The 26,839-nt window shown below is 42.6% G+C and overlaps 1 protein-coding gene across 3 annotated transcripts in view; it reads left to right on the forward strand.

The window, feature by feature from the left end:
- Positions 1-26,839, forward strand: part of HSD17B12 (hydroxysteroid 17-beta dehydrogenase 12) — a 270,866-nt gene that overhangs the window by 25,910 nt on the left and 218,117 nt on the right. For all 3 annotated transcript variants that reach the window (XM_070564861.1, XM_070564862.1, XM_070564860.1), the window contains one exon: positions 4,191-4,304. The gene's annotated coding sequence lies outside the window, so the exon portion shown is untranslated. The remainder of the gene's footprint in view (positions 1-4,190; positions 4,305-26,839) is intronic.

Consider the following 26,839-nt stretch of genomic DNA (forward strand, 5'->3'; position numbering starts at 1 on the left):
GGTAGTAGGGACCGGGCGCGGGGTGGGGGTCGGGGGGCGGCTGCAGCAATCAAAGGGCACCTAAGGCGAGTGGGCCATTAGACACCCAATATCTAGACCGGTTTGGGGGAGGGTGCGAAGGGAGGAGCTGCACCCTTCCTATTGAGCATTCAGAACTTTTGGGGGCGGGGACGGGGGGCGGGTTGAGACATTCTCATTTTTCTAGAAATAGGCTGACTAGCGTGGAGTTCGGGTTTATTTCATGTTCATCTTTGCCTGTCATTTTCTGTCTGAACCTCCTGGCTTCAGTCTCGTTGAGAGAGGTCGCTGTCTTGACCCCCTTTTCTCAGTATCTCGCGCCCCTCCGCTCACCTGGGCGGGAATGGGGGTAGGCGTCCTGGCCAGCTTTTTTGCAACAACAATATTTTAACGTGTTCCAGTCTGGGTTTTGGTGAATAATTAGAAATGGAAATATTTTTTTTCCTCCCTCCCCCTTCTGAAAAAAAAAAAAAGGGAAATGTGAGCTCTCTCCTGATTGGTGGGTGACGATTTTAGTCCGCACCAATGAGCTGGCGGCCTCGTCTGTATTTATTTAGTGCTCTGGGGGAGTTTTTCTCTTTACGCAGCGCCTGTAGTCACGGCTGGAACCTCTGCTGGGGGACTAGAAGGGACAAGAGGGGGTTCAGGGGGAGTCCGAACTGTACCTGTTCGGAGATCTGCGACCTTGCAGCCAGGGCTGGCGGAACCCTGCCAGAAGGGAATGGGGGTGACAGGACAGATAGGCGGGGAGGCTCAGGGTGCTGGGGCTACGGGAGAGGGGTGGAGGCTGGGCGCCGTGATCCCTAGTCCCCCTCTGCGCCCCTCTTCTCGCCCTTCACACACCTCGCTTGCGGCTGTGCGGGCTGAGTTGGGGGATCGCGGACGGTGTAGAGAAATGGAGGCATGGGTTGGGGGGCGCGGGGAGGGGCGGGCGGCGCGCGAGGTGGGAAGGCTGAGCCGCGTTGGAGCGCGCTGGGGAGACCCAGCCGGCTCGGCTCCGGGGTTCGGAGACATCCTGGGCTGAAGGCGGCGGCTGCAGCGGACTGAAGAAGCCGACAGACTCTGCCCTTCGCGAATCTTTTTGCGGTCTGGGCTTGCTGTACATAACTCAATAGCCGGAAGCCCTTACCCCAAAAAGCATTCGCGGAGGGCGCGCTCGTCGAGAAGACGGCAGCCACGAGCGATCGCCGAAGCCCGCGCCTTCCCGAAGAGGCTCGAGCCGAGCCTTTCCCAGCCCTTTCCCCGTTTTCCACGGAAGCATCAGTCCTTTCCCTCCCGTCCTTCCCGCGCTCCCTGAGGCTTTGGTCCCCTGCCTGTCCTCTGCTCGAGTCCCCCGCCCCCAACTTTTAAATCGACTTTGTATCACAGGGGGAATTGGAACAGGCGGTGTGCGAGTGTTTTCGGAGAACTGGGAAGAAGCTAAAATACAATAAAAGTTTACAGAAGTTGTGTCTTCCCCCCCAGCCCCCGCCCACACCCCCAATAAGCCCATTCACACGCTGCAAAAAAAAAAAAGGATCTGGTCTTAGGGCCAAATCAGTACCTGGAATATAAATCAGTTTAGGACATTTTCTGGTCATTCTTGACCCTAATGCTCCAAGTCTGCAATATGGGGGTGGGGAAGCCCTTGAGGGAGGGGCAGGAGGCCTCAGCATCCTCTGTCCTAGCGCGGGGGACCCGGAGGGGAGGCGAGCCGCCGTGAATTGGGTAGCCCCGAAAAAGAGGGAAAACACCCAGGCACCGCCCGCTCCCCGGAGTCTCTTCTTCCCCCCGCACCTGCTTCCAACCTAATTTGGGGCGTTTTGCAGCCTCGGGTCTCCCCTATCTCGTCTTTTTCAAAACTAAGTACCTCGGAAGGGGATAAAACTGGCGAAAACTGGGGAAACCCCCGAAGAGAAGGAGCTCTGGAGAAAGGCAATTGCGCCCGACTCAGCAGCTAGGCAGAAGCAGCAGGCAGCCCGGTCCTGGCCTCTCCAGGAGCCCCGTCCTGGGCAGGCAGGCAGAGCTGCAGGATTGGGGATTGTCTGTGGGTCCCTGTACTCCCCTTGCACTCCTTGCAGTAGTGATCACTTCGGTTACAAGTGCACAAATCAGGCCTTCACCACGCTCTGCGCCCCGTGCCCTTCGCTAGCTAGAAACACTGCTAGACGCCCTTAGGGACTAGACCAGAAGGACACACAGACACACACGGGTGCCCAGAGGGATGAACACGGATAGAGGATGAGTCTAGGGATCCGACAGTCCAAGACCCGAGGGCTACGAAGCTTCCCATTTTCGGGGAGGGCCTGAATTACCCCCGCACCCCAAACACCGTTCTTCCAGCAAGCTAAACGCCCACCATCATTCCAGTCTCGGTTAGCTGAACGCCCAGCCTCGACCCTCTCCGGAATAAGGAAAGGGCTACGGAGTCCGAGAATGCTGGACAGAGTCAATCTGTTCTAACGCAGCCTGCGAGAAGGCACCGAAGGCGAGGACTCCACGTTCTGGGGATAAATCAGAGTCCTTCTCCCCAGATAAAGGAGATTTCCCCTCCCTGATTGCTTTTGCTGAAAGAGTAAAAGGGTCCCTAAGATCTGCAAAGGAGAATGGAGCAAAAGCAAAAGCCCTGGGGGGGTTCCTCCCTGCCTCTCACCTGGGGCCGTCTGTGGAGCGATTGCTTCGCGGAGTGAGACGCAGACGAGCCACATTAGATTAAAAATAGCTTCACCCTGTGTCCCTTCAGCTCCTCTTTTGTCTTTTGCTTCTTACATCCCCCTCCTCTCCCCAGCCAGAAAGCTCTCCTCTCTCCAAAAGCCTTAGCCTCCACCACATTGGGGAGGGAGGTGACCTGAGAGAAGTGAATTTGCACAGAAAGGGTTGAGCCACCGGAGCGCAGGCGGCTCGGGGTTCCTGCGTCCCTAGTCCCCTCACTTCTCCCACAGAGGCTAGGTTTGGGGCTGAGACTTCAGAGCCCGGGAGCGCCCGGCCGAAGCCGGCGTCGTGCGCTCCAGAGCGAGTCCTTGCCTCGCCTCGCCTCAGCCAGACAACTGTTGCTGCCTTGGAGCTACTCCTGCTGCAGCCCAGCTGCTGGGGCGGCCGCATGCCCGGGGCTGGCCTCTCACTTTTGATCTGGGCCGGGGGGCTTGCGGAGAGGGTGTCTCATTCCGGATGGGATCAGAGAAAAGGACCCCCTCCCCTTTCCCTTCACAATAAGTGAAAATCTGTGGCTTTGGGTGCGTGTTTCCTTTCCTCCTTAGGGAGGTTGCGTCAGCCTGAGGCCAGTGCGAGCTGATCTCCCCCTTTCTCCCCACCTTGCCTTTGCTGAGGAGGGAGGGCGGCGGGGGTGGGGGGAGGGGTGGATCTCTTTGAACCCTCAAACTGCTAATGCACACCTCTCTTGAAAAAAGCCACGTCATCTAGTAAGCCAGGGGCCTGATGGAAACTTCCAGGCACTTGGATCTGATGCCAACCTCTGGAGCCCCTGTCGGGAAGAGGGCAGCAGCTCAAGACCCTTTCTCACCCAGTCTGCTTCTCCCTGGGGAGGGGGAAGTGTCCAGGAAGCCGCTGGGGAAACTTAGTCCCTCGAGCCCAGTCAACTAGCTTAACTTTTGCTTGTGTTAGAAAATTGAGACCAGGGCTCGGCTCTGGAGCTAAGGAAGGGGCGAAGGCGCCACGAAGCCCCCTCCCCGCTACCTGCCCCCTAGTGGCTGGACCCGGCTAGGGGGTTCTGCATGCTCTCACTCTCAGGCCCACGTCTGGCTGCTCTGCATCTGCACTGCTCCCCTCTGCCTCTACTCCCCTACCCGAGGCTAGAGCCAGATTCCCTCCGTGTGTCTGGGTCTTTGGCCCCTTCTGTCCTCTTTCCAAGACCTGTGGTTGCTTTGAGTCCCTCTGCCTTACCTGTGTTAGGCTGGAGACAAAAGAAGGGATTGAGTCAAAGGTACTGGGCACATTTGCTGCAATCTCAGACCGAGACCGTCTCTGTCCCGAGACTTCTCAAACTGTTGGCATCTCTGAAAAGCTCTCCTCTTGCATCAGCACCTCTGCCTTGTGGCTTTTGGCTCCTCTGCCCTTTTCCTTCCCTTCAGCCTCCCCACTCCTTGAAATGACCTATGAAATGTCCCAGCCCCCAACCTCTCCCATTCTTCTCCGGAGCCAGCAGAGTAACCTTCCCCATCTTTTTGCCCTTTCAGGTGGTCAAACCTGTCTTAACAGCTGGAGCTCTGCATGAGGGTGGCCACTGCAGGAGGGGGTCTCAGAGACCACAGGAGCTGAAGAGTCTTTACCGGTGAGCCCTGGAGTCCCAGGTAAGTGCAGAGATGCCTCAGCCCCCGGCCCCTTGGCCTGGGCAGACGCAAGGGGCCTCCGTACTCTCTCCTCACTTGGTAATGAGACACAGGGAAGCCAGGGATCCAGTGCTTGGGGACTGTCCTTGATGGCTGAGCTTTTGGCAAAGAAAGGCACCCGTGATAGAGGTCATAAGGGAGGGCACAGTGCTCCACGAGGCAGACCCTCTCTTCCTGTCTTATCCCCTAGCAGGACTTTGGCCTGGAAGTTTGGGGACTTCTGAACCCCTAGTACTGAGGGCACAGGCCTCACTCATTGGGCCCACAGTTCCCTCTGCACCCCTGCTTCCGGGGCTGTTTCAGGCCTCTCTGGGCCCAGAGGTGGTGGAGCCTCGAGAGGTCGTTTGGTGTGCTCGGTTTCTCTGAGGAAACCAAAACGTTGAGTTACGTCTCCTTAACTGGAGTTCAACATAGGCTAGGTAGGAAGAGTTTGAGGTTATTGATTTTTCTTTTGAAGGATCAGGCATTAAACTCTAAATACATTTACTTTTCCTATTCACCAGCAAACTCCTTGGCTACAGAGATTTGTTTAGCTGCTTTCTGAGCCTCAGAGTGATACTGTGATTCTTATTGGGGAAGTCAGTTCAGAGCTTGGCAGAGAATTTTGAAAGCCCAGGGCTGTGAGCTTTGTGATGAAGGGAGCAACCGAGCTACCTGGCTAATCCTTGGATGCATGTGAGCAAAACGTAGGAAGCTGCCAGAAGTCTTAGAGGGAGACTTGAGGCTCGTGGCAGAACAGAAGCACGTTATGTGGAAGACCTGCAGATCCTTACAAGCGGACCCATCTGGTATATTAATTAAATGACTGTGACATAGGTTTGGTGAAATGTTTACATTTTGAGAGTGGAGCTCAGATAATAAATAAATTAACTGGAATCCTCTATCATCCCACCATGGAAAGCAAGGGCGAGGTCTTCAAACCATTGACTGGACGTAACTTCTTTTAAATTCTCCTTTTGAATATAAGCATCTGAAGTTTGCAGCATCTGTCTTAGAGCAATAGCATTGTTGTTCATTCCAAGAGGTTAATATCTCCCTCTCCCCTCCCCTTTAATTGATATTTCAGTTGTGTTGTAGAGAAATCTAAGAAAATAATATGAGCAGTGGGGTTTTCTTGCCTGTAGGGTAACCTCTTCTAATCACGTTTGAAAAATCTGTTGATGGGTTAAACCTCAAACTTAGATATAATATGTAGCCTGCAAAAGCTGGAAAGAGCTGTAGATGATATAGAGACCAATTTTTTATGTCAAGAAACAGAGGTTCCGATAGGTTAAGTGATTTTACCAAAGTCACACAGCTGGGACTCAAACCCAGGTTGTTTATTGTCTACTCCGGGATCTTTCTTTTTCAGTAAATATTTCCTAGCACTACAAATAATACAGATAATCGATAACTACAATCCAGGACGTTGTAACAGATTCCTTTCCAAAATGACTTGCATTTAGGATGCCAAGGTTCAAAGGAGAGTTTACCGAAAGTTTCTTCTGCTGGTGATTAGCATTCCAGGGGCATCCCTAGTTTGGGCAGGGCTCTCTTCTCTCCTCTTACGTGGCCGAGACCTCAGAGCCTCCACGTTGGTCTCTGTCTGCTGAGGAAGTCGTCAGCACAAGAAATCTGCTGTGTCATAGAATCCGAGTATTGGTCTCTCTCCCAATCTCCTAGCTGAAGCCGCTCCATGAGACCTAGGCCCCTCTCCCTTATTTCTCTCCTCTGGGTGGCAGTTTGAGTCTCTTCCACCTTGCCTGCTGGTCTTGATTGTGAACTGTTAGGAGGATAATAAAGCCCAGTCTGAATTCTCCCAGGATCCCCTCATTACTTTACAAGCAAGGAAGACCCTCAAGAGGAGCTTTCAAACCAAGCAGGGGTCCATTTGATTCTGGCCCCAGATATCTCTTGGAATGCTGCAGGTCACCTGCTCATCAGACAGCTGCTTGGCCTGGTTAGTTTAAGATTTTCTGCTACCCCTCCATCTAATGCCACAATTTCAGCTTTACATATTTCCATCAACGGCAGCCATTTCGATGCCGTATTAATTACGTCCTCAGCACACAGGGATGGTATGTGTGTGCCATCACACACGAATTATCCCGGCGGCCTTTTTCATCGACTCTCCCCACTGTCTGCTCCCCCACCTCATCTTCAGGACATGCTCTTAGAGGCAACTTTTTACCTAGGAAACAAGATGCAATTCTCTGCTTGAAAAGAAAGGGATTGGGAGGGAGAAAAGTGAAATGGAGTGAAAGACACAATTAGGTTAAAGAGGAAAACAAGAAGACTGACTAGCTGTGGAGAGAATTAAAAGAGCTAATTCTATGAGGTCCTGACCACTTAGGTTTATGACCTTTCGAGGCCTCCATTTCTCCGTCTGTAGAATCCAGCGCTTTAGAACTCAGACCCCCTTCATTCATTCATTTATTCAACAAACGTTGGATGTTTGTTCAGCAAATGTTTATTGATGTCCTTCTATGTATCAGCCCTTCTTCTAGGCATTGGAGATATAAATAAATTTTTCTCTCTTTGATAACCTAATGAAGCTATGGACTTTCTTCCCAGAAAAACAAAACAAGCAAAAAAAAAAGGGAAAAATAAAAGAAAAACACCGATATTTTACATACAATTTCAGGGAGTTCCTGACCCCCCCTAGGCTCCATGGACCCCAAATTAAAATGTATTTCATCTAGTGTCTTTAACTAATTACAGTTTTACAATATTAAGGTTTGCAGTTTAGGTTGCATCGTTAAATCTTGATTTTTAGCTGCTCCCCATTTTTTCTTTTCCTAGTAGCCCTCGCTTGCATTTTTATCATGATTTTTGGTCCCCTTTTTTTGGAGAAAGAATATTTGGAACTTAGCTCATACTGCAACTGCCTAAAATAAATGCTGACCAGAAAATCAGTAATTGAAGGACAAAGCAGGCATGGGGCTGCGGGTCAGAAGCCGATGGGAAGTTTTAATGACCACACCTAGCCCAGTCCTGCAGGATTTCAAAGTGACAACCCATCTTTTAGGCTAAGTGCTCTTGGCAAAGTCTGGTGATTTGGTGGAAGGAGGCGAGGTTGGCGCTGGAGCTGGACAGTCTAAGATCCCAGTGTGAGGACTAGTAGCAAAGATGGATTTCCTCTGGTGCTTTTGATCACCAGGGAAATCAGAGCTAGACAGGACAAGGATTCCTTGAGAATGAAAGAAACAGTCCATTTATTGGATTAATAGGTTGGTAGACGGGCCAAGGTTGGGGGGCTCTGTTGGGTTTATAGACTGCTTCTTCATAGCACAGCAAGGGGCTTTATGGCTGGCAATTCTGCTGAGGTCTTCAGTGAGGGAGAAGTTGGGAGTCTTTAAGGCCCAGAGTGGACACGGAGAGGTCAGTGTGCGAAGGTTTCGTCCTTGTTCCAAGTGTCTCAGAGCCTCCTTCCTGCCTTCCCTCAGCACCCTCAGAACTCCTTGCAATGAGGAAGGCTGAGCTTTGTCACTTAGGCCAAAGGGCTTTTACTGACTTTAGTACTGCTCAGATACTGATGCAAACTTGACTTTCGGGAAGGGCTAGATGGTATTATGCAACACTAGCAGGGGGATCAGCCAGTGGAAGTCCCTGCTGGAAGATGACCCCGGAAGTGAAAGGTCTACATTAGGATCTTAACTTGTAAGGACCTTGTGTTAGACTGTGGGAAGAGAGGGTGAAGTGTGTGAATTTCTACTTAAGCAAGAAAGCCGAAGCTCGCTGCTGCTGAGGTTAAGTACAGAAAAATCCATCTAATTACCAACTGGTCCTTTTCATTGTCTCAATTTCCTCATCTGTAAAATGGGGATAATCACAGCCATAAAGTTCTGGAGAGAATTAAGTGAGATTATGTATGTAAAGTGCTTCATACCTGGTCAGTGCTCAGTAATTGTTAGTTTCTCTTCTTATTATTAATATTACAGTTTTTTCCTGCCTGACACATATAGCAATGGCATACAAGGCTTAGATCATAGAGTCAGCAGTCATAGGACCTGAGCTGTTTCCCGAGTGACAGATAAAAGATAATCTTTTCTGGAAGCATCTGTCCATTTGCCCTATAGCCTGCCAGTGCCCAGGATTATTCCGTTGGGAGCAAATCAGAAGGGCGGATAGGAAAATCTTTTTCTCTCCTTTATGCGTCCCTACACGAAGATTATCTCTCTGTAGTTTAATTTCTCTTTAATTCCTTCCTTTCAAGTTCTTTTTAAAATCTATTGAATTTAATCACAATTGTTTTTGCATATAACTCTCTTTATACTTTTTTTTTTTTAACTTTTTGATCAGGGAGAAAAAGCAATTCACCCAGGATACTTGCCATTCACCTGTTACTTTCAGCTCATATCTAGTCCTAAATTTTCAGTTTAAGAGATTCCCACAAAGGAAAGGAGTAAAGGAAAAAGAGGACAAGAATAGATAATACTGTTTGCTGTCATAAGTGATGTTTTCTCTTTCCTTTTCACCCATATTTTATCTTTGTTCATTCTTTCTTCTAGCTTCACTTTTCACTGTCTTATAAATCTTTTTGTCTCTTCTGACCACCCCCCCTCCGAAAAACGATCTTTGCTCTCCTCCCTTTAATCCACTTAACCTATCAGGCACTTCTTTTAAGTCTTGGCTGAAAACTGCAGGGGTGACTCTGAAAACAATCTGATGTGGTCTCTAAATTTCTCGATAACACCAGCAAAAGAGGGCCAGGGCCACCATTTGTACCCCCGAACCTGTCAAGCACTTCTGAGACCATTCCAAAGAGAAAGGACAGGATGTTTTTGGTTTTTAGTTATTTTATTTAATTTTCATAGAAACTGGAGCTTTCTCCACAGACCTTTCTACATTTTAACCCAGAGCCTACCCATTGCTTCTACTCAGTGACTTTTTTCCTCTTTCTTTTTTTAAAAAATTATAACAAAAAGTTCAAGGGACACGTCAGACGCCGTCAACACATGGGTCCTCGCTGTCTCTTCTTTGAAGCCTTTTACGGGGAGGATAAAGGCAGCGTAGCTGGAGGAAGCAGTAAAGCCTAATGGTCAAGAGCCGTGGGCTTTGAGGCCAGTGGCACCTAGAGTTACTCCCCAGTTCTGCATGCACTTGAGCAAGTTCTTTCTTCGAGTCAGTTTCCTCCTCTGCGAAATGGGGATACTCAAGTACCTATTTCATAAGGATGTTGGGAAGCTGAAATGAAATGTCAGGAAACACACAGTACATACTTCAGGCAGGTGGTATGTATGCAACTGATCTTAACTGTTATTGTTAAGACAGGTCCCTGCAGACCCAGAACTAAATATTGTCCTAGACTAGTGGGAAGAGTTGAAATAGGAGAAGAAAATGGGAAGGTATAGACACCAGGAGTCGTGAGGTGGGAGATGAGGCTGAAGTCAGGGAGTGTCCGGGTCTTACCAAGATTTTCCAGACGTTGTGAATGGGCTGGGAAGGGGTCTGGAGCTGAACAAATGGGGACAGCATGAGGGAACGTCTCAGGGCCTCCCGGCCTCTATGGAGAGCTGGTCGTTCAAGCTGCAACGCCTTACACCATGCTGGCCTGTCCTACCTCAACAGGCACGTTACTTCGATTAACCCTGTAAGGGAGTCATGATCCCCAGGGCCAACTCATCTTTAAGGCCCTGATCTTAGGTTAGTAGAAAAAAAATCAAATAAAGAAATAGTTTCACTATTGATTTCAAGGGGAAGTGAATTATTATTATTATTATTATTATTATTATTTTTAATTAAGGGGGCGCCTTCACTCTGAATTTGTTGCAAGAGCTTGGGGTCAGGGATAAGAAAAAGGGTAGAAATCTTACTTGCTAGAGGGGTTCCATGAGCCAGACTGAAACTGTCTGGAAAATTCCATGATTCTCAGCTGACTAAGGGCAGGATGTAAATCTGCAGCCTTCAACTTAATGAAAAGAAAGAGTGAGTTATAGATAGCCCTCCAAACTTTACCCTTTAGACCTCCACCACCTCTGAACCTTAACCTCACGTTTAATGAAATAGTATTTAAATAAAAGAGGAATATAATTTCCTCCTTCGTGAATCTCCTTATGCCTGACTTTCTTTTTTAATTTTAAAATATATATAGGTAACGGAGCACAGAAGCTGTCATTTATAATAAAATTTTAAAAGGAAAAAGAGTTTTTATTGATAGACAGTTTCCTGAATTAAAATTTGCTCATTAAAATGTTAAAGAATTAAAATTAGAATGTAAAGAAAACATTTTAGGCTGTAACATTAATTTAGTCTTTTCATATATTTTCAGGCTTATAAAATCCTCCGATTCATAGATATTTCCCTCTTGAAGTTACCCTTTAGGAAGTTTGTCCAGAGAAAAACTCTTTCAGATAGTTTTACACAAGACATATTTGCATTTAAATATGAAGCGGTCATAAAAACAGTTGCTATCTCTTCAAATAACAAACAAATGATATTTTAAAAATACAAATATGAGCTTATTGCTTTTTGGGGGATTAGCTGTTAGCTTTTGAATTTGTTTTTTAATGCTGCTTTAGAATTCTGAGAGAAAAGAAAAATCTTTTTCTCTCAGAAAAAGGAAGGGAAACCTTTTAAAAATAAACTATCCATTTTTTTTTCATCTTGTGATTGAAAATCTTGTTTCTTAGTCAGCTACCTCTCAGCTTATCTGAGATTTAACGTGAAATTTGTGTTTCTTTTGTTTGTTTTCTGTATTGTCAACTCATACAACACTAAAGACAATTTATCCCAGTAAAGATCATTATTTAACCACAGCTCAAATATCTAAGAAGATATTTTATTTATGAATATAGAACATTAATTTTTCATGTGGCGCAAAAGAAATATAACTTTCCACAGAGAGATATGTGATAATTCATTAATATGCTTATTTTGGGGAGGTGTGCCACTTTCTTCTATTTATAAATTCATTCCTTAATTTGAAAATAAGACTTCTTTTTGAGTTAATCTTTTTTAAGTTAGAAATATAATTTTTAGTCAAAATACTTTTCCAGATACAATTTTAAACTGAGAGCCTTTTTTTTTTTACCAACATAAATTTTAAGAGTTTATGTTTTAGCATGAGGTCGCTTTCATCTCTATTATTCCTTTCTGGATACACTCAAAGATTCTAAAATTTATAGATCTTAATATAACACATCAAAATAGGTTGTTTTATTTATAATATTTATACTTATAAAAGGATTATACTTGACACTAAGTGAGGACTGTTATTTATTTACTGTTTTGCTTTTTGGCAAGAATATTTTTATTGTGGTTTTTTTTAATGTAAGAGAGCCTTATAATAAGTTAAAGTAGTAGATTCTGACAGTTGCTTGAGGAGTCAAATTACAGAATTAAATAAAGTTTATGGATATTTCCAGAAATGATTATAATTTTTAAAATCATATATCAAAAAAAAAGTATAAAAACCCAGGACACAGAATTGCTCCAGATTAAATTTTTTTCAAAAATTTCACAAATCTTTAATTGTTTCTCATACCCTGCATCGTGATCACCAACCTGTTGCATTTAAGTGTACTGTGTCTGCCATAGAAAAGAGAAGATGAGATGTGGGATAATTACAATGATGCACTCCTCGAGCAATTGCTCACCTCCTTCCCACGGCCATTTTCCAGGCAGACAGGGACAACATTGGGACAATCTTTCCGTATACACAAGTCTTTTTCCATTCTCCCTATTGCCTGTTAATATGCACCCTTATGGGAAAAAATATGGCTGATAGAGCTGGGTTTTTTTAAATGGATGGTTTATGGTAGTCAGGAAGAGAAGTTGATACCTGTTAATTCTTTCTCTTCAAGGGGGTCAGAATTATATTTTTGATGTCACGCACTCTTAGAGGCTAAGATTATGTCACCAGCTAGGAAGTGACTTGGAGGGGATGAAAAGAAGTATAGGGAACTTATTCCAACATCTGAGTTCAGTGATATCATCAAAACCCTGAAACTGTATGCTCGACATCCATCCACATGTTGTTAATTTCATTGTGGCATTTTTGTTTGTACATGCGTGTGCGCACATTTATATCTACTATTACAGGCAAAAACGCCAACCCATCTTTCTCCCCCGGAAGGTAGAACTTAACCGTTTGTATCTGAAGGTGCTCTGATGTTATAACAGAGTCTCATGCTGGCTTAGGCCAACCAGTATACTAGGAGATAGGAACTCCTTTAAATTCCATTTAAAATTAAAGTGGAGTCTACCACATAAATGAACTAAATATTGACATTATTTTTAACATAGGATAGCCTTTTCTTTAAAAGTAGATTACCCTGCACTCTGAATTAAGCCTTAGAACCCTTTTTGCCTCTTTAAAAAGACTGATTATGGAACTGTGCAGTTGTCAGTGTCTGACAAGGCGAAATCAGAACATCTTTAAATAAATAAAATTTTAATCTCCAACCTTGAATATGGGGAAATCCCAGCACTGATATAGGAAAGGCACTATCTAGAATGGTTTAGCATCAGGATCATGTAAAAAAAAATTACAATTGTCAAATTTCTAAATCTTGTGAAAAGAGAAACAGCACTGATTTTATTTTCTCTCTGTAAACTAGTCTGAGATCCTTAGCAGGAAAGCAATAGGTAATATAATTATAACCTTCAACATTGCTGTAACCATCACTGTTTACTGATGGTTTTATTATTAAAAATACTGCTAATAAGCAAAAAAGAAAATAACATATATAGCAGGATAATTAGAGGAAGAAAAGGTAAACTATAAAAAGAAAAAGGAAAGAAAAAATCTGACCATAGGAAATTAAACTTGGAGGAGTATTGGAGGTAGATTTAAACACATAGGATAAATATCAAATGAAATGCTTCTCTGTGCCCCTCTCTTTTTCCATAAACCCAAAATTTATACATAAGAAGGTTTTTTTTAATTGATATATCAAGCTTATTTAAAACTTGACTGCTGTTAAATTTGCCATCATATTTTGGTAAATATAGAAATCAGTATTTTCTGAAAGAGATTTCTTTTCTCCAAACTAGAAACAGGATTGAAAGGGGAAAAGGTCAGTTCGTCCCTCACTCTGCTTCTGGATTAAGAGCTTTCTGAGTCATAAAAATGTTTAACTTGTAAAAATCTTAATTACTCCATAATGACACAATCCTTGAACAAGTAGTAATCACTTTTAAATATGTTTAATAAAAAAATACGACTTTTGAGAAGGTTCTTTCAGGAAAAAAAATGCTAGTAATTTCTCTAAAAATAAACAAAAAGGTTGAATCTGTTTTACTAATACATTGAAAATATAGATTTGGAGGGAAATGTTCTTTCGGGGGCAATCTTCAGTAAATAAAATACATATTTGATTTTAGGAAGGCATTCAAATATAGTGAAAAGAATACTCCTAAAAGATACTAAAATGTAGAAGAAAGTTGAATCTTAAAAATATTCTATTGAATTTTTTGCTTAAAATTTTATTAACTGATTTGTTTTTCTTTTTTCTTTTCTTTTTTAAAAATTGTGTTGATTTGACAACACTGATCTCAAAACTGTGCCCCTCCTTGTCAATTGGCTGAGTTTGGCGTTATCAGAGCTGGTAAACTGACTGTTTAGCTGGAATGTCCTTGCTCTAGAAAAGCCCTCTGTTCTTCCTATGTTTTCATTAAAAATATATTTTACCCTGTGGAGTACCTTAGTCACTGTGGTTTTTTTCCCCTTTTCTTTTTACATATTTTCTTTTTCTTCAGAATTGCACATCACTCTGTCCCTACCCGCACCAAAAAAAAGTACCTATCAAAAAAAAATGTTTTTGTCTCCCTTTTTTTTTCCTATTTTTTTAAGACTTTTTTTCCTACAGAGCAAATACTTTTACTTATAGCAAACTAATAGTCCTAATATAGTCAGAGCCTTTTTATTAGGACCCCTGTGGTATTTCTACATTCGGGACCCATTATTACGTGGCTTTGGGTAAAACAGTCTTGGTGAAATATCAGAAGTGCACAAAGTCAACATCCGACATAAACAGAGGTGTGAATCTGACCCTGACCCAGCAGGGCTGAAACCCCTGTCTATTCCCGGTTTTCTGTGACAGCAGAGGGGGGCCAAGGACTCCGCGTGTCCTAGGGGATCCGTGGTGGTCTCCACCCAAATCAGCCTGGAGGTTCTCTGGTTTCTATTGCTATGTGTACATGCACATGCTTGGTGTATGAGCTGCGTCTTTTCACCCAAACCTGTCCGAGGAGGAGGTTTAGTCCAGTCGAATTGATGGGTTTGAAAACAATAGTTGAATTCATATCAACCAGTTATTAAGCAGAGAATGATAAGCTTTCATTGATTATCTGACTAAAATCAATTGTTACATGCTCCCTCTTCCCTCTGCAGAAGTTGATGCCACACTGTTGATTTGTTCATTCATTTATTCAACAGAAGATCCTCCTGGATAATTAGTCGGATGTTAGATGCAAACACAGAGAACTTACTTGATAATGTTAATCATTGAGTTCTATAGGTGTGTGGATTTTTAAAGTGATCTTCAACTGTAAAATGAATGTATTTAAAATAAACCTTCCTTAGTTTCCTATTAACAAAAATTGTAACCCCAGGTAGGGAGTAACCGAGCAATGTTTTTACTATTTAGGTATTCATTTGAATAAATTTGAAAATTCTTGAAAATATACTTTCATGGATTGACAGCGTTCCACCTCTTCCCCCAGTGCACACACAGAGAAAACATTCACAGAGCACACACATACATGCAAACACGGAAAGAGGCAGACAGAGAAATCTATTGCCCCGTTTACCTAATCTTCCATGTTTTTGTTTTGCAGATTGGCCTGAAGAATGAGCCAATTCTCAAGTCATCTTGTACATACTCATTCAACATAGAATCTTAGAATTTTATAGAGCTGGTTGGGACCCTTGTGGTTATCCAGCCCAAACTCCCCATTTTACACAAGGGAAAACTGAGGAAGAATGAGAGGCACCATCTTGCGTAAAACCCACACAGAATTATTGACTGGTCTGGGGTTATAGCCATCTAGGCTGATGAGGTCTGTCTCTGAGCAGAACAGAGATGGGGTGCTGAGTTCCTGGGTGGGGCAAAGAAAAACAAGCAGAAAAAAGATGGTGTTGTTTTCTGGCTAGGGCATTTTTGAAGATAGACTTAGCAAAGACTCTATTTTTATCACCCTTTTTCTATGCCCTCCGAGTTGATCAGTCTACCTTTTTTTCTCAATTCTTTCATTAAGTCCCCCAAAGGAGACATATTTTAGTGACCTCCTTGCTGAAGCTCAGAAATCCAACAGTTCCCCTTCTCTTTCTAGAGTAATAGGACAAATATTTCTGAACACCTGAAATGTGTGCACACCCTGCTACATATCAGTGACAGGAGGATAGATTAGATGATGTCTGTGACAGTGCCTGGCACCCACAGTAGTTGTTCAATTAATGTTCATTCGCTTGCTACCTATAAGGACAGATTTAAATCAAGACAGATTTAAACAGCAACTAATACAAAGCAAAATGAATTAAGTCTAACTACAGGTCAAAAGAAATTGCCGTGGCACTGAAAGGAAGGGATGCTTAATTCTGATGGGAGTTCATGGGGTGGGGGATGCATATGCACTGTGCCTTGTAAGATGAGAAGGATGTGAATAGACAGATAATGAATAGAGTCCTGCCTGGCCAGGGAACTCCACAATAAAGGTCTGGAGCGGTGGGTGCATGGTGAATTCTGGAAATACTGGGTTCTATATTGTGATCGGAGCACGAGGTGATTGCAATGAGAAGGAGGATAAGGAAATTAAATAGATAGATAGGGGCCAGATTTTAGAGGAAAGTGAATGTTGAGCAGGGACTTTGTACGAATTTTTGAAGGAATTACAGAGCCGCTGAAGGCTTTAGACTAGGGAGTTGATCTCTGGTGATAATAGTAGAGAGTGGTTTGGAAGAGGAAGAAAATGGAAACAGGGAGCCTCCAGGTGGCTCAAATTAGTTCTGGTCATTAGGAAAGACCTCCTGCTTTTTTGGTATCGCTTCAAGAAAAGTCAAGATAGAGTGACGGTGTTTGATAGAAACTCGTGTCAGGTGACACCATTCACGTCATCACGGAGCCTGGTGGTCTGTGGGGCAACGTGGCTTTAGTGAGGCTTCCCTGTAAAACTTGGGGTATCCATGCTACCAGTGCCTTCCAAAAAGCAGCCAAGTTATTGGGCATCCTGCTTTTGGGTGTGTTATGAAGTGTCCCTCCTGGGGTGGAAGAGGCTCAAGGCTTGGGTGAAAGAATGGCCTCCGAATAGCCAATGCCTTCACCCAGAGTTATGTTCTGTGTCTTGTGTGTCTGGTCTCCTGGGTTATTCACATTCCTTTTGAACTGCATCCCCAAGTGACATAGAGCCTCCTCCCTCAGGGTGAGGAAGCTTCAGCTTCGGCCAGGGGAGGGATTCACTACGTTCAGCCACCTGAACCTGTCAGGTGTCCATGCGCCATCTTGTTCCAGGTGTATTGGATGTCCATCTCTCTGATAAAGGCTGCTTTTTAATCTTGCTTTTGACCCTCTGTTTCCTTGTGCATCTGTTTCTTGAGCTGGGGTCTTTTTTCCCTCCATACCTTATCTCAAGTGAAGTAGATTCGCTCCTCCTGCATCCTCATTTCTGTTCATGCTGGTCCATGCCAGTAGGAAGAGTGTCTTTCTGTGGGCCTCAGAGTGGAAACTAGAGCCTTCTTTAACTTCATGCCACCCCGCAGCTCTCTTCCCTTCTTGCTCCATTTTCTTGCAGTCTGTGCCTGCCTGTTTTCCCCTTCTGCTCCTTAGTACTGACATCACTGTCCCAAAGCCCTCTTCCTCTCTCAGTCCTCTTGGCTTCAACTGCCCTTCCTCATGAAACTTTTCTCATACATGCATCTCCCGTCTCTTCTCTGGTGTCCCTGGATCGTGCCTTCCCTGTCAGAGTGGACCATGACGAGTCAGGCAAGGGAAATTCCTTCTGCTGGTGCAGACAAGACTCAGCCAGACCTCAGGAGGATGTAGGATCCCCAGACGAGAAGGCCGTATGTATGTGTGCCGACGTGGGACTGGGATGTCACATGTACAGAACTACACGACAGTAGATGGATAGTAGTAGTAGAGAAACAAGTACCTTCAGGGTGTAGACCCTCAACTGGATGTTTAAAAATTTGGTTCTGATTTCTTACATCACTTTGGACAACATCATGGTTTAGGAACTAAAATGGAATCTTTTTGTTAATAAATAGCACGTGTAATCTCATTCTGTTTTTATAATATTATTTCTGTCTGCTCAACTACCCATCTATCCACTAATTCTAATATCTGGGTATCTGGATAAAAATTCTCTGCAATAATGTTCATTTAATGGCAGTGATGGTTATTTCTGGATAGTAGGACTTGGTTGTTTTTGATTTTTTTAACTTTCTTTTTGATGCTTTTCTGCACTCCTTAAATTCCTAGTAGGAAATCAGGATCGCAGAGTGGAATGAACGTTGGCTCAGATCACAACAGCCTGTGTGTCCCTTAGTACTTAATCTTTTGCTGGTTTGTTGTTGTTGTTGTTTTTGCCGTATAACACAGGAGATTTTAAAAATCCCATTCAGCTCCCCAAATCTGTGATTATAACTTTATTTCTTTATATAAAAATCACTTTACTGTTCTTACTTTTAAAGGTAGTTTATGCTTTTAAAAAATAGTTTGTGATTTTAAAGATTTCCTAAGCATGTATAAATAGAACAGTGGATGGATGGATGGACAGATGGGTGAATGGATGGATGGAGATAGATATGCAAGAAATTCTTACTCATGTACAAAATGAGATCATACTGCTATTTTTAAACAAAATTATTACATTTAATTTTACTTAGATTGAAAGAAGAAAAAGAAATTGAAGGAATTACTAAACTTCAAATAAGCATTTCTTTATTGCAGAGAAATCATTTCTTAAAATATCCCTTCTAGTGTCAAGAAGAGATTATGAAGTACCTTGACAGATTGCAGTCATTGTTTTTTACCCTAAATGATTGCATTTTAGGCAGTATTCATTTATTCCTTGCCATGCAAGAGCACTCTTTCTCTTCCTGCCACCTTCTTCTCCCTCATTTTGATTTTTATTGTCACTGACATTATTGTATTGTTATTTAGTTATATTGTTATTATTTATATATTATCAAGTTTTGTATCACTTCTATACCCATAATTCATAGCTATTGCCTAGTATGTGTTCTTTTTATTACATATATCTATTTTTTACCACAGCTTCTCCATCCTTGAATTCTTTATTTGGAATTATTGTTTAGTTGGCTGGATTTCATTGTAAACATTTTTTTTCTTCTAAAATAACTCCTTGGTACTGTTTCATTGAGTTATTTGATATATGTTGCTTTTTTATTTGAATAAGCCTACTATTCTTGCATCACGCTTTATTTCTAAAGAACCATGTAGTTATTTCTCCGTTATCTTTCTGGCACTGAATATATTGTGGAGAAGGCTGTCGGCTTGATTATTTCCCATTGTAGGTAATTTACATTTTCTGACTGAATGTCTGAAAAGTTTTTTCTTTGTCCTTGATGTTGTATTTTGGCGTTGTGAGTTTTACGTTCAGTATTTCTAGAACACAGCGTGCACTTTTCAATAGACAGATTCAATTCTACCTGGCTTAACGGTATTCGCTGTAAGACCTTAGCAAGTTGCCTAATCTCTTTAATGTTCTCAGTTTCTTTATCAGTAAAGTGTAAATAATTCTAATTTCTACCTCGTAGAACTATTGGGGTGATTCAAGCCCATTTGTGTAAAGTGCATAGAACAGTGACTGGCACATCATACGCACTATTTCCAAGGCTACTATATTTTTAGGTGAATTTTCTTATGTTAGGTCTTTTAATACTTTTTTTTACTTTATTAGTTGAGTTTGCTGCTTTAAAGATACCAATTATTATTATTATTATTATTGATCATCTTCATCCTCTGTGTTTATTAGCTTCTCCTCGATTTGCTTTAATTTGTCTTTTTCATATGCATATAGCATGATTATTTCAGTCCTTTATTCTATAGCTGTCATTATTTCCAGCTGTGTCTATGCTGTCCTTTGGCATTTTTATTTATCTATTAATTTTTTAACGGTATTGCTTTGGCATCCATTTGTTTCCTTAGATCTGCTATTTCTTTTTTCATCTTATTCTGTTGTTTTTTTATCTTATGAACTCACGTTCTTATTAGGTTATCCTTTAGTTAAATGCACATGTGAAGAATTTTTCTCCTCTTTCTTAAGTTACATTTTCTAGGCTGGTTATTTGTGTGTCTTTTGCATGCTGTGTTTGTGCGTGCGTGCGTGTGTGTGTGTGTGTGCTTGTGCCTTGCATGTAATCACATTGGTGCCATTCCATTTCTTTTAATCTTGATCATGCTTTGGCAATTCTATCTATATTATATTTTCTCTCTGTTTACTCGTCTAGTGTTAGCAATGTCTTGACTGTCATCTCACAGTATCATTTGTTTTTTCCGTCAGGTCTGCACTTTGAGAGCTAGCCAGTTTTTGCTATAGCCTAAGATCAAGGGAGCAGAGAGGTTCACCTGAGGCGGCCTTTGTTGACAGCTTGGGCTCTGCTCTCCTTTTGGAGGTTTGATTAGTTGTCCTGTACCTGAGTTCACCCCACCTGGTTAGGGTGGGCGTGGATCTTCTTTTGACGGATAGATAACCTCTGGCTTCAGATCCGGGCCCCATTCAGATGCAGCCCTGGGTTCTCCACTTCTGCCAGAGGCTGCCTCCTTGTCCACATCCTCTGTTTCTCTCAAGCAGCTGTTTCCACTACTTCCCAGTGAAGAAGAAAAGCACTAGGACGTCCTCAGTTTGCTTCTCACCAGGTGTGGAATTTTAAGTGAGAATTTTCACGATTGGCTTGACTGTCGCCAGCGCTTTTGGGAAGTCAGGATGCAGTTAGGGGCCTTGCCGTTCTGCTGCGATCTCCACCCCAGAATTGATTTCTTTTTGTAGCTGGCACTTTTCGAGCCATCAATCTGGTATTGGCGGAGCCCTTTTCCCTGAGAGTCACTCCTGGAGAACTTTGTGGTTATTTCATTAGGTATTGGGGAAGGCGTTTCTGCAAGACACTTCTCTTCTTTCCTCTTGACTCAGGGGCTTTCTCTGGACCTCCTTCAGTCCTCTATCTTTTTTCACTCTCTCAGGAATAATGAGGGGCTGATTGTATAATTAAAACAACTTTTATGGAATTATATTTAGTTACAAAAATTAATACGTGTTCATTGTAGCCAGTTAAATAATACAAGGATGTATAAATACAAAGTTCATATTTTCCTCCCAGCAAGTGCCCCATTTCCATTTCTGTGAGATAACAGCTTGGGTGTGGGAGGTAATGTCTTTAAAAACACAAGAACCCTTTAGAATCAAGGTACAGTGTGAATCCATTGTACTAATAAGGTGCACATACAAATTTCGTCCTTTTGTACATCTAGTTAATTTGGTGATATGTTTCCAGTGTGGTTTTGGGAGACAATGACTTGGGGGAAAATGTAAGTTCCATGAGAGCGAGGATTTGGGCTCCCCCTCCCTCCTCCAACACACACTGCTGTACCCACAGTGCCCTTAGTGGTGCCTGGCACTCAGTACACTTTTGTTCAATAAATAAGCAAATGAATGAATAACAGGCTTCAGTTGTTTTCATTTTGAAAGGCATTTATACTGTTTGCCTTATCTCGGGCTGCTATAACAAAGTGCCACAGACTGGGTGACTTAAGTAGCAGACAATTATTTCTCACGGTTCCGGAGGCTAGAAGTCCAAAATCAAGGTCCTGGCAGATTCAGTTCCTGGTGAAAGCCAGCGTCTGGCTGATAGACAGTCACTTTCTCCCTGAGTGCTCCCCTGGCTTTTCTTTGGTGCGTGTGCGAGGAGAGAGCTAGCTCTCATCTCTCTTCCTCTTCTTATAAGGACACTAACCCCATTATAGGGCTCCACTCTCATGATTAGGTAAACCTAATCACCAACCAAAGGCCCCACCTCCTAATGCCATCACATGAAGGGTCAAGACTTCAACATATGAATTTGGAGAAAACACAAATATTCAGCCCACAACACCATTTGAAGGCAGTAGGTGAGGACTGGAAAATATGATAGCTCTAGGCTATTTGAGTTAATGGATGTAATCCAGCTGTAGCATCTTGATTGTTGTCATTGTGGGTTTGTGCACCGAGACATGGATAGGAAGAAGCACTGGGACGTGGATTTAGGAAGAGATATGAGTCTAGGTCTGGTTTTTCTCTGTCAAGCAGACGGGGTTATTTCCTCTCTGGCCTGGCCTTTAGGTTCTTTGTATTCTGATACTCTTGGGGAGGATCAGGATTCCAGGTACGACCCTACACAGGTTGTTTCCTTTCAAAGACAAGACTCTCATCCTTAGAGCCTCCAAGAGGTTTTTTGCAGACACAGAGGCTGGGTGTGAGACTGTGGAAGGCTTTGTGCCCACCCAGCTCCACTACTGGAAAACTGACGCAGAGAAGTTCCATGAATCAAGACTTGCAGAATCGGGGGCCGGCCCGGTGGCGCAGGGGTTAAGTTCGCATGTTCCTCTTCTCGGCGGCCCGGGGTGCGCTGGCCCAGATCCCAGGTGCGGACATGGCATCGCTTGGCACGCAATGCTGTGGTAGGCGTCCCACGTATAAAGTAGAGGAAGATGGGCACGGATGTTAGCTCAGGGCCAGCCTCCCTCAGCAAAAAGAGGAGGATTGGCAGCAGATGTTAGCTCAGGGCTAGCCTTCTTCAAAAAAAAAAAAAGAAGAAGAACCCTGACAGAATCCTACTTTGGGCAATTTAAGGAGGTGCAGTTGCCTTTGACTCCACTTAATATTTTCTGTTGAGGATTCTTTTTTTCCTTTCTTGGTCCAGAAGGACAGAAATATTGGAAGTATACTTTTGCTGTTAATCAGATTCCATATTTCCTCTGCAGGACTGAGCACACGTCAGTAATGAGTGAAGCAAATCTTAATTTGGTGAACTTTGAAATCTTTTGGAGTGAAAAATGCCATAAAATGTGATTTTATTTTTATTAACCTTCCTCTGAAAAAAACGTAGGTTTGTAATCTAATTTTTGTGTGTGTGTTGTTTCCAAGCATCTTCTCCTATTAGGATGCCATGTCTTTTGTTCCCTTTTAAAAAACATAAAGGAATTATCTTAACTTGGGAAATCATTCCATATAGAAGAACAGATACAGGAGGAGATGTATAAATTTGCTGGGGTTCCTAAAGCACGTGCTTGTTGGCCACCTTGAAGAACGATATTCTAAGTGGTGGTTATAGAAATGAATTTGGGATGATTACTGTTTATATTTTGAAACTCCATGGCTCAATCTTAAAAAAAATAAAAACTTGTTTCCAGTTTTTGGTGATTTGAGTTTTTGGTTTTTGAATCACATAAAATCTATGCCCCAATTATGCCATAGTAAGTTTGCATAGAACTTTATTCTAATACGTTATTTCTAATTAAAAAAATCCTTCAAAGCATCAGACCAATATTTTTCCATATTTATTCTTAGCTCAGTGGTAAAGTTATATAAGAATTTAATCCAAATTTGCCTCTGAAAATGTAGCCATAATCTGTTAATACAGAGTAAGACGTACGACTGATGAATTAACCTGATAATTTTGTGGCCGACATTTAAAAATTGTGATGCTCTTTGAGAAATATTTGAAATAAATGAAATAACGTGGAGCTTTTGTGTTTAAATATCATTATTATGTAACATAGGCTTATTTCAAACTGTAATATTGCAACTACATGTTTTATTCTGCTTATTGATTCCCAGATTTTTCTTACCATATAATATGCGCTGTACATGAAAAAATAAATATGTATTATTTAAAATAAACCATAATTCCAAAATTGAATAATTTCTTATTTCTCTTCTTTCAAATTGTTGAGAATTTATAATATACAAGTAGATATTTATTTTGGCCTAGACAGTTTGAATTTTGTGATGCTCAAGATTTTCTGGCAAATCATCTTCAATTAAACTAGATATCCCTTATTCTGTAAAGAAGGGTAATGTTAAAATAGCGTTAATGGCTTTAAATGGATAAAGGTCCATTTTATTTGGAGTTACTATTGTTGGAATTATGCTGTTTTGGCAATGTAGTCCTATCTGAAAACTGTGGACTTTAGCTTGTTTTTGTGACTTTTAATATGCTTTTCTTTTTTAAGGGCCACAAAAGTCATTTGAAGGCCGCTACTGTTGGTAATAAAATGATGGTGTCAAGAAATTGACACACAAAATGGGAAAAATAGTTAAAGCTAAGATTTCCATCATCACCTACTAACCACACCAACTACAGGATTCTTCTAATGAGTTAGTTTCTTTTCAGAATTCCACAAGCCCCCTGGGTCTGAGATGTGTCCCAGCTCACACTGCAGGGAGAATTTCAACTTCCTATGTTGAATGTAGTTATGCGATCTTCCTTCTGCCTCTTACATGTGATTCGAAAATTGCTTAAAGTTGAGAACTTTTCAATAACCTCTTCGAAGTGATGATGCACTCCACAGTGATGTGATTTTGTATTTTCTATCTATTACAAGTCAAGTTGCAACCGCCTTTCTGCAACCTTAGGAGGCTGTGAGTTCTGTGAGTGTTAAGGCAGATAGAAACTTGAGCCTCCTAAAGTGAGGTCCTCCATCTGGGGGTGATCTTGGCAAGAAGATTCCAGGATTTTCTGTGGGGAGCTGCCGTGTATGGGAGATTCCAAGGGAGGGCAAAAGTAATGCTTTGCCAGGTTTTCTGTGGTCAGAACGGGCAGAATGTCTTGTTACAGGAAATCAGGTCTAGCTTAGAGAGAATTACATGGAATTTCTGGGGACCAGAAGGATAAATAGCCATGTGAACACTGGCCTGGACTTCTTTGTCCCTTCTTCTCCCATTTCTGTCTTAGGTGGTCCCCAGAAAGAAGATGGGTTTTTTTCTGTGGATGGTGGAAAATGCTCTGGATCCGGGAGTCAGCTCAGTTACCGACTGGCTGTGTCGTCTCAGTCAGCTTGCCAAACCTCCTTGTCTCCATTTTATCTCTTGTAAAATAGGGACCATAGTAATTGCCTATCCATATTGCAAGAGTGGCTCTGAAATCTAATAAATAGAGTATACAGGAGGGTATAAAGCACTATCTAAATATAAGGTATTTATTAGCATCATAAGTAATAATTACAGCCTTTTCTGGGCAATTCAAGTGCCACAGCCCATTGCATTCTGAGGTATATAAAGGTAGACATGTTCTTTGCAAACTACGCGTGCTTGAAAATACACCAAAGAAATTAGACAGTCTTAACGAGTTGTCTTTGGTGTGAATGCAGCTGATCTAATGGACAAGGAGTCCAGTGCATCTAAATGGGCTGATTGACAAACACTGAGCAAGGACTCTAATGCTGGAACATCATGGCAGGGCAGAGGTGGAAAGGACCCTGGGAGGTCATTTCGTCCAAGCCTCTGCTTCTGGTCAGGTCAGTTCCTGAAACATTCAAGATAGAAGGACCTATTCTATTTTTAAATAACCAAGGGGGTTTGCAGAGTCTCTATTTAATTCACTGCATCTACTCACTGAAGTTCTTCCTGATGTCTGACTGTACCTATTATTGCTACAGTTCAAGCACGTTTATGCAGAATGGGTGCTTTGAAGATATAGAGGACCATTTATCTGCATCCTCATGGAATCTGACTCTGGGCACATCACCCCCAAAATGACCCAACTCAGATGTTCTCTGAGTGGCATGGATGACTAAGGCTGCCATTTGTGGAAATGGAGTCAGCCATCGCTGTGCGATTATAGCTGAGGATCATCTGGCAGACTTCTTTCTCAATAAACAATGACTACCTCCTGTCTGTATGGTTCATTAGGGTTTATAAGACACTTTCTCAAACATTAGTGCCTTTGGCCCTCACAACAAACTCCACTATCACTGGCTCCACTTTGAATATAAGGAACCTGATGCTTGAAGAGTTTAAATCAAATCACTGTGCTCACCCAGCAATAAAAGAGCCGAAGACAGGACTCAGGCACAGGACTTTTGCCCCCAAGTGTGGAGCTCTAGGTAGGGTTCCCTTGAGAAGCTTCTCGTGTTCCCAGAGATTCCTCAACAAATTAAGATAGCCCGTGCTCTATGTAAAAGGGAGCAGAAATACAACTGGGGGCACCAGAGACTTTTAATTTGAGGCCAAGCAGTTAATACTCACTATTCTAAGGATTAGTCCCTTGTGGGAATTGCACGCAGCCACCTAACAAAGGAGTAACTTGAAAAGACATGCCTTCCAAGCATTGCACTGGGGTTCAGTGTGAATAGTGCCGTGTGACCTTTGGCAAGTTGTTTAGCTTCCCCAGGCCTTGTTTTCTGTATCTGTAGAAAGAGAATCACAGTAGTCCCTACTTCAGATGATTGCTGTGGGCGTTAAATGGCTTAGTATATGTCAAGTGCTTAGCTCAGAGAGGAGTGTGTGTGTTCAATGCATAGGATATATTATTGTCTTCGTTATTTTAGTGTTGAGATATTTTCCTTCAGTATAGAAATGTCCTGGGTGTAATGTCACATCCCAAATCACACTGCTTCCTTTTGTGAACTTTTGGTTATGAGAGCATAGGGGAGCACAGAAGAGAGAAAAGAGGAAGGGGAATGGGTGAGCTGGCACGTACGCCCTGTGTGTGCGTAGCACCCCGTGGTATAATAAGTCCAAGAACCGCAAAGTAAACCAGAGAAGTTTCCAAGAAGAGATAGATGTCAGAGACCGTTCCATAAAGCTCAAGCACTTCACTCATGTGAAGTGCTCATTCAGAGCCCCTGTGGTTTTATTCTACTCTAATATTTTATTTTTTTCTTTAATGAGCACTTATTCACTATTTAATGTGTGCCAGATACTGGTATAAGTGCCTTACAAAGAATAACTCATTTGACTGTCACAATCACCGTATGAGGTACGTAAGTTAATATACACACTTCACAGATGAGGAAACTGAGGTGCAATAGCACAATATAAATGCATATGTAAGATCACGTAAGAAGCATAAAATAATTGGCGCTTAGATATTTGCGTAGCGCTCCATACTTTCTCAATGACTTTCACAGGCATTTCTTTTATAAATGATTCTAAATTTTGAAGGTCTAATTTCCCAGCCCACTTCGGATGAGAAGTGTGGGCTAGAAGTTGGAGTGGGGGGGGAGGTGACATCGATGGTGACAGGATGAAAGAACTGACTTTGAGACAATAGGACGACTATAAAATGCAGTCGTGAGAACTCAAAGGTCCACTGATCCAAGACTGTTTAATGCGGTGGAAACAAACCCTACACATTTCAGTGCATCCTGAGTGCATAGCCCCCGTCTGAGCAATAACAGGTTCATGCTGATGACTGGGCTGTCGGGAAGATGAAGTGATGCTCCTCTGAAGATGAGAGGAACATACACATTTTTTTTTTTAGCTTGTCAAATGCTTTTTTTAAACTGAGATATAATTGACATATAACATTATATTAATTTCAGGTGTACAATATGATTCAATATATGTATATTTTG

Source organism: Equus przewalskii, chromosome 11, assembly GCF_037783145.1.
Source record: "Equus przewalskii isolate Varuska chromosome 11, EquPr2, whole genome shotgun sequence".
Classification (NCBI taxonomy): domain Eukaryota; kingdom Metazoa; phylum Chordata; class Mammalia; order Perissodactyla; family Equidae; genus Equus; species Equus przewalskii.